Here is a 7,139-nt window from a genome sequence, read left to right as displayed (position 1 = left end):
TTCCCTTGCAATCTTTCTAGAAAAAAATGTACGCAACAGGAAATTATTAAATTAGAGCAATATTACATTTTTTTATCTTTTTGAAATTCACTTCGAACTTTCATACATCAAACAGTGAAATTCGTTTTGAGTGATCATTTCAAGCAATTCTTTCATATCATTAAAAACAAAATAAAAATTAGGCAACATATTTCATGGAATGCGATCCATTTTGGCAATTCGGTTCATGCAGGAAGCCTCTATTCGAGGTTCACAAACACGATGAAAGTGAGATACTAATTGACAGAACACAAAGAAAGTGAGATATTCGGTTCGCACAGCACGAAGGAAGTGAGATACATGGTTCATATAGCACAAAGAAAGTGAGATACTTGGTTCACAAAACACGAAGTCGCTAGGCAACCAGTACACGTAACATTTCACCTGACCGGTTGATGAAAAAAATAGAGGTTCACTTGGCACGAAGAAAGTGAACTACTTGGTACAAAAACATGAAGTAGCTAAACTGCCCTGAGAACACACAATATTCAAGTTCACTTGGCACAGAGAAAGTGAGGAGCTCGGTTTTCAAACCATGAAGTACACAATACACAAAAAATATGTTTCACAAGACAAACAGCATCACAAGTGAACATTAACAGCCAGCAACACCGCACGTCTATCACGCACGGCAGCCAGGCCTCCAATGACCGATGGTATAGACGGTACCCGCTCGCTCCTACCTTTCTTCGCTCGCTGTACCCGCGGCCCTCTCTCTCTTTCTTTTTCTCTTCCTCCTTTTTCCTCTTCAAGTCTCTATCTCAACATGGGTAAGGAATATTTGCGCATGATGAAAGTAACGGTTCAGGTCGAGGCTTAAACTGATGATCAAGACATTCAACTTTGCGGGAAGTGTACTTCTAAGAGATGAAACAAGTTGAGATATTTATCTTTCGGGTAGAAATTGCCTATTCCTTTACAACTCAAACTAATCAGTACCTGACATTACTAGGCTTGCCACAGGGTCAGTGAAACACGTTCACGACTCGCAGCGAACGCGTAAACGACAGGACATTGACGTGTTCACAAACACAACTGGAAGTAAGCACTTTACTGGCAAACAGTAACGCGTTCACGACTAGATTCCAGTCAGAAAAGAGGCAGTTCGTTCAGCCGTTTAGCTATACAGAAAACAAAATCAGCACCGGCAGTATAGTAGCTCAGACAGTATGTAATCAGTAAGGGTTGGCAGTACGCAGTAAGGGTTGACAGTGAGCAGTGAGGGTTGACAATGAGCAGTGAGGGTTAGCAGTAAGCAGTAAAGGTTGGCAGTAAGGTTGGGTGTATTCAATAGGGTTTACCAGTAATCAGTGAGGACCTGCAGAAAGCGTTAGGGTTGGCAGTAAGACATATGAGAGCCGGCAGCAAGCAAAAAATCTGGCATTAAGCATTCAGGGCTGGTAGTAAGCAGTAAAAGCAGGCATTGAGAAAAAGTTTGGCAGTAATCAGTTTGGCAGTAACCCAAAATGTTTGGCAGTTACGCAGAAAGCGCTGGTATAGTAAGCAGAAAGCGCTGGTATAGTAAGCAGAAAGCGCTGGTATAGTAAGCAGAAAGCGCTGGTATAGTAAGCAGAAAGCGCTGGTATAGTAAGTAGAAAGCGCTGGTATAGTAAGTAGAAAGCGCTGGTAGTAAGCAGTAGGCGCTGGTAGTAAGCAGTAAGCGCTGGTAGTAAGCAGTAGGCGCTGGTAGTAAGCAGTAAGCGCTGGTAGTAAGCAGTAAGCGCTGGTAGTAAGCAGTAAGCGCTGGTAGTAAGCCGTACAGGCGGCCGGGGCTGCGAGTGAAGGAGAAAGCGACGCTACGAACACTCCTCGCCCGTTGCCGGCCGCCACATCAGCAGTCATAGTCAAGTGCAATACATGCAGCGATTTATGAATGATTAGGTTAATGATTATGTTAATTCATGTTTATGATACGGCGGAGACTACATTAAAACTAAGATAAGGATGTCAGAAGCAGGCCATGACTTGCAGTATTTTAGGGAACTGCAGGATCTTCTAGTATGGCCATGAAGCGGTCAACAATCGTAAGTCCGGCAACGCACGCTCTACGTTAGTCGTACATTTACAACAATCGTAACCATTACAAGTAAAGCTCATTAAAGTAACATACGGGTAATTGTAGAACGCAATTTTTATCCGGGGTATACTGTATGTAACGTGTAGGGAGCTGGAGCGAGTTACGTGTAGGAAGCTGGAGCGAGTTACGTGTAGGAAGCTGGAGCGAGTTCGACCAGTGGACGAATGTGCGGCGGTACCGGCGACCGGTGGACGAATGTGTCGCGGTACCGATGACCGGTGGACGAATGCGTCGCAGGATCGGCGACCGGTGGACGAATGTGCGGCGGTACCGGCGACCGGTGGACGAATGCGTTGCGGTATCGGCGACCGGTGGACGAAATGCGTCACGGTACCGGCGGCCGGTGGACGAATGTGTCGCAGTACCGGCAACAAGCGGACGAATGCGCGGTGGTACCGGCGACCGGTGGACGAACGCTCAGTGGTACCGGCGACCGGTGGACGAACGCGCGGTGGTACCGGCGACCGGTGGACGAACGCGCGGTGGTACCGGCGACCGGTGGACGAATGCGCAGCGGTACCGGCGACCGGTGGACGAATGCGTAGCGGTATCGGCGACCGGTGGATCTTTGATCGTTTACTAAAGTTAAATTTAACAATAAATTTCAACAGCAAAATAAATAAAGATTAAATCTTGAAATTTTAGCTTCCTATTCCTAATGGCAGACATCGTGCACCGTATCAGGCGCTACTCCTAACGGCACATGCCGTGCACCGTATCAGGCGATACTCCTAACGGCACATGCCGTGCACCGTATATCAGGCGCTACTCCTAACGGCAAACGCCGTGTACCGTATCAGGCGCTACTCCTAACGGCAGACGTCGTGCACCGTATCAGGCGCTACTCCTAACGGCAGACGTCGTGCACCGTATCAGGCGCTACTCCTAACGGCAGACATCTGTCTCTTATACACATCTAGATGTGTATAAGAGACAGGGAGCGAGTTACGTGTAGGAAGCTGGAGCGAGTTACGTGTAGGAAGCTGAAGCGAGTTACGTGTAGGGAGCTGGAGCGAGTTACGTGTAGGGAGCTGGAGCGAGTTACGTGTAGGGAGCTGGAGCGAGTTACGTCTAGGAAGCTGGAGCGAGTTACGTGTAGGAAGCTGGAGCGAGTTACGTGTAGGGAGATAAGTTACGTATGGGTAGATATAGAGCGGGTTACGCGTAGGGAGATAAAGCGGGTTGCGCGTATGAAGATAAGTTACGTGTAAGGAGATATAGAGTGGGTTACGTGTAAGGCGATTAGAGCGGGTACGTTGCGCGTAGGGAGTTAGAGCGGGTTACTTGTAGGGAGATGCATGGAGTGTGTTACGTGTAGGAAGCTGGAGCGGAGAACGCGTTAGGGAGATGGAGCGGATTAGGTGTAAGGAGATCGAATCAAAATACTAGATAGTTTTAGATCGGCCATGTCGAGTTATCTACAAATTTCCACGAATCCCAGAGGTTTCGATGGCCTAGTTTGAGCCGTTAATAAATGCTAAAAATTGCGCGCCATGAATACAAAAAAAAACTCACTCCTTCACACGCTGAACTTTCACACCGTAACTTTCTTTGATAAAATATTTCTTTCAACATGATCATGGCGGGGCATCAATAATCCGTGGTGATGTGATCGTTTATTAACTTTGCACCAGCAAGCATGACGTAAAATAGAATTCCGTTAGAGAGATTTCTAACCGTGCGACAAAATATTTTTACATTAAATCTTTAGTGATAAAATTGGGCAAGTGGAATGATCAGTTGAAAAGAACGCGTGCTAAAGAGACAGCGATGCTGTAAATGTGTAAATTTTTCAAAAGTGCAAATGCAATAATCAGCATGAAAAGATGATGAAACAAGTAACAAGTAAAACTACAAGGGTGCAAATAAAATACTAAGTGCAAGATATAATCTTTAAGATATATATACGTTGCTTCCATCACGTTGGATGCTTCAGCATGCCTGTCACTTGATGTGTACAGACATGGCAGGCGGCACCCAACTGATAAGGGTAGAGTCGAAAGCTTTATCTCCTCACAGCAATAACCGTGCACTGACGACACATTCCTCGCTGAAGGTTTACAGTGCCAATAAAATTACCCGCTTGACTCATTTTGAGAGCATCTGCTAGCTTGCATTCCTTAGCGCTGCACTGACATTCTTTCTAAATAGAGGGTGTTAGTAATTAATTTATTCGAACTTATAGAAGCACAATTTAATAAGAACTCATTGACACTGCATGCATTATCGGTGGGCAACTGAAGAACGAATTTGCTTCACAAATCTCAGAGTAACCGAGACAGTCACAGATCAGTCAGGCTGGGACTCATGGAGCGTCACAAATCTCAGAGTCGCCAAGACAGTCAGAGATCAGTCAGGCTGGGCCACGCATGGACTTGGCATGCATTCCTGATTCCAGAAGGGAAAGCTGCGGGTCTGGAAAGTTCGCAGCGGCGACCATAAGTTTCATTGGACACAGAAATGTATGGAAAATCGTGCCAACTTTTGGTCTGGACTTCAAGAATCTTTCTCCATTTTTAAAATATGAGTTCAACTTTGTGTGAATTCGATGAGGCTAATCATTAAAGTATTTTGAATACTAAATGACACTGAATAAATATTGTGCTTCAATTCTTTGACACTCTGCATGTTATCAAATTTATTTTAACATAAGAAATAAGCAAGAGACAATTTTTAAAAAATAGGTGCAGCGTGCTAACCCTAATTACTAATTAATTAACAATTTGAATTTGGTTTTACACAATATTTAGGTTCACTTGGCGCTTGAGCAATGCGCTTCACGTCAACGGTAAAAAATCAACAACTGTATTATAAAATTTCTGCAGGCCCAGTGCGCTGAAAATTGTTTTAAAACTTCAAGTTTTTATATCAAGTACGAAGCGTTCGTATTCTTAACATCAAGTCAGTTCCTCCACTGTGAAAAAAATCATTACATAGTTTCTTCATAGCTTATTGTATCCGCATGGAAGACATGAGTTCTACAACGTAATAAGCTAAATTAATTAGAGGAACGATTCTGAGGCAGATGTATGAATAAAATAAAGGAAATAATGAAGGGAAAGATATATAGCGCTGAAAAAATGAAATGGGTGCAAAACATGAATAAAATCAACGAAGAGCTGCACAGAGAGAAGAAAAAGAATAAAAATATAACTCAGTACTCACTGCAGTGAGTGACAGAGAGCGCATTTTCTCGTCGACGAAAACTTGAGGTCACGGACGGACAGACAGACAGAGAGACGGATATGGCGAGCAATATAGTGCATTTTTTCCATAAATGAGTAAATGCGCTAATAAAGTTAAAGAGAGAGGGCTAGAGAGAGCAGCGGGATTGGCCGGCAGCATATACATGCACACACAGAAGTAGCAGCCGGGGTGAAAGTTTGCACGGTTAGCCATGTGTGTGCTCCTACCAACCAATTGTCCGGTCTGCACCGCGGCCCAGACGGGTTGAGGGTTCATGTAACCCGATGGCACCTTAGCCCGTTAGTCGAGACTTTATAGGCCTAATTGATGGAAATTCAAACCTGCTACGACTAATTAGCATTTCTGCGGAGACGTTTATTTATTTTTTTCTATTTGCTGGTAATAATAATAACCAAGATACATCATTAAATCTGCGATTCATTGTTCAATCCAAATGGAAAATTCATGCGCAAGCCACGCTAAATTTACATAACATTTTATTGAGTTTGAAAGTCAAGATATTCGTAATCTTTTACTGAAATCGCGCTCAAACCTAAAAAGTTTTGTAAATAGTCTCACAGTTAAACTCGCGTCCTAAAAATAAAAAATATATCTCAGTACTCACTGCAGTGAGTGACGGAGAGCGCATTTTTTCGTCGACGAAAACGTGAAGTCACGGACGGACAGACAGACAGACGGACGGACGGACGGACGGACGGACATGGCGAGCACAATAGCACATTTTTTCATAAATGAGAAAATGCGCTAAAAAGGCAAAAAATAAATTGATTTACACGTGTCAAGCAATCGTAATTTCTTACGTAAATTTTCATTGCATAGCGTGAATATGTGAAAGATGATTCATAATTAAAAAGGATCATAAATGAACAACAATTTTGGAAACCAAATAATTTGCAATCGAGGAATATCAGAAATTGCACGAAGACTTTAATTTTGAGTATTTTTATTCGTGTCACCTGCATATTCTTGTTCACAATAACAGCTTTCCAGGAAGAATGTCATAAGCTTCACTTCAACATTCCCAAATTACGCACGTTTCAATAGATGACGAAATATTTTAGCTAAAAAAGTACTGAAATTATCCATATAAAACTTGCTTACGTCCATAGTGATCCGTTGAGTAATCTGTAGAATTATATTAAAAAACAGCAGTTCGCTGTCAACAGAGATAAATACCAGCACGCTTGTTATCGTGATTAGCTGCGCATGGAACGCCGTGTTTCAGATGCCAATCAGTAATTCGAATGCCAGCCAATGAACCAGTCAATGAATCGAGCACGAAAATTATTGCAATGAGAACTTGAGTGCATCTTTCTCAACTGAACTGAGGTGACTTATTGCACGATCTTGGATCGGTCAATTGTAAGTGAAATATATCAATGTTTTGAATGTGCAGATTAAAAATTCCCATTAAATAATTAGCTCGAGCCATGAAGTAAACACTAATTTTTCATCAAAAACATTTCGGTTTCTCGCATGAAAATGTCTGTCTTTACCCATGGCGCCGCACTGTAAAATCTTCCAGCCTAAGCCGTTGCCAATACGCCATAAACCTCTCCCGGGACACTAGCATAGCTGCATTTAAATAAGTCTGCTGGCGTCACGAGTCTTGGCACCAAAGCTCTTTCTCAGCCACCAGCCCCGCAGCAAAGAGCCTTTCCTTAGGTACTTCTGTTAAATGACCGTCCTGACTCATGAAGCTGGCAGAAAAAAAAAACGCAGCTTTGTGTGCAGCGCACCAGCGTCTCCCATATATGGTGGCTCGAGCAGATCAGAGGCTCGAGTGAAAGTTGTTGCAGTGTAGCAGCAGCCGCGG

This window comes from Hyalella azteca, unplaced genomic scaffold (assembly GCF_000764305.2).
Source record: "Hyalella azteca isolate HAZT.00-mixed unplaced genomic scaffold, Hazt_2.0.2 contig2797, whole genome shotgun sequence".
NCBI classification, from domain to species: domain Eukaryota; kingdom Metazoa; phylum Arthropoda; class Malacostraca; order Amphipoda; family Hyalellidae; genus Hyalella; species Hyalella azteca.
Note: the sequence above shows the minus strand (reverse complement) of the source record.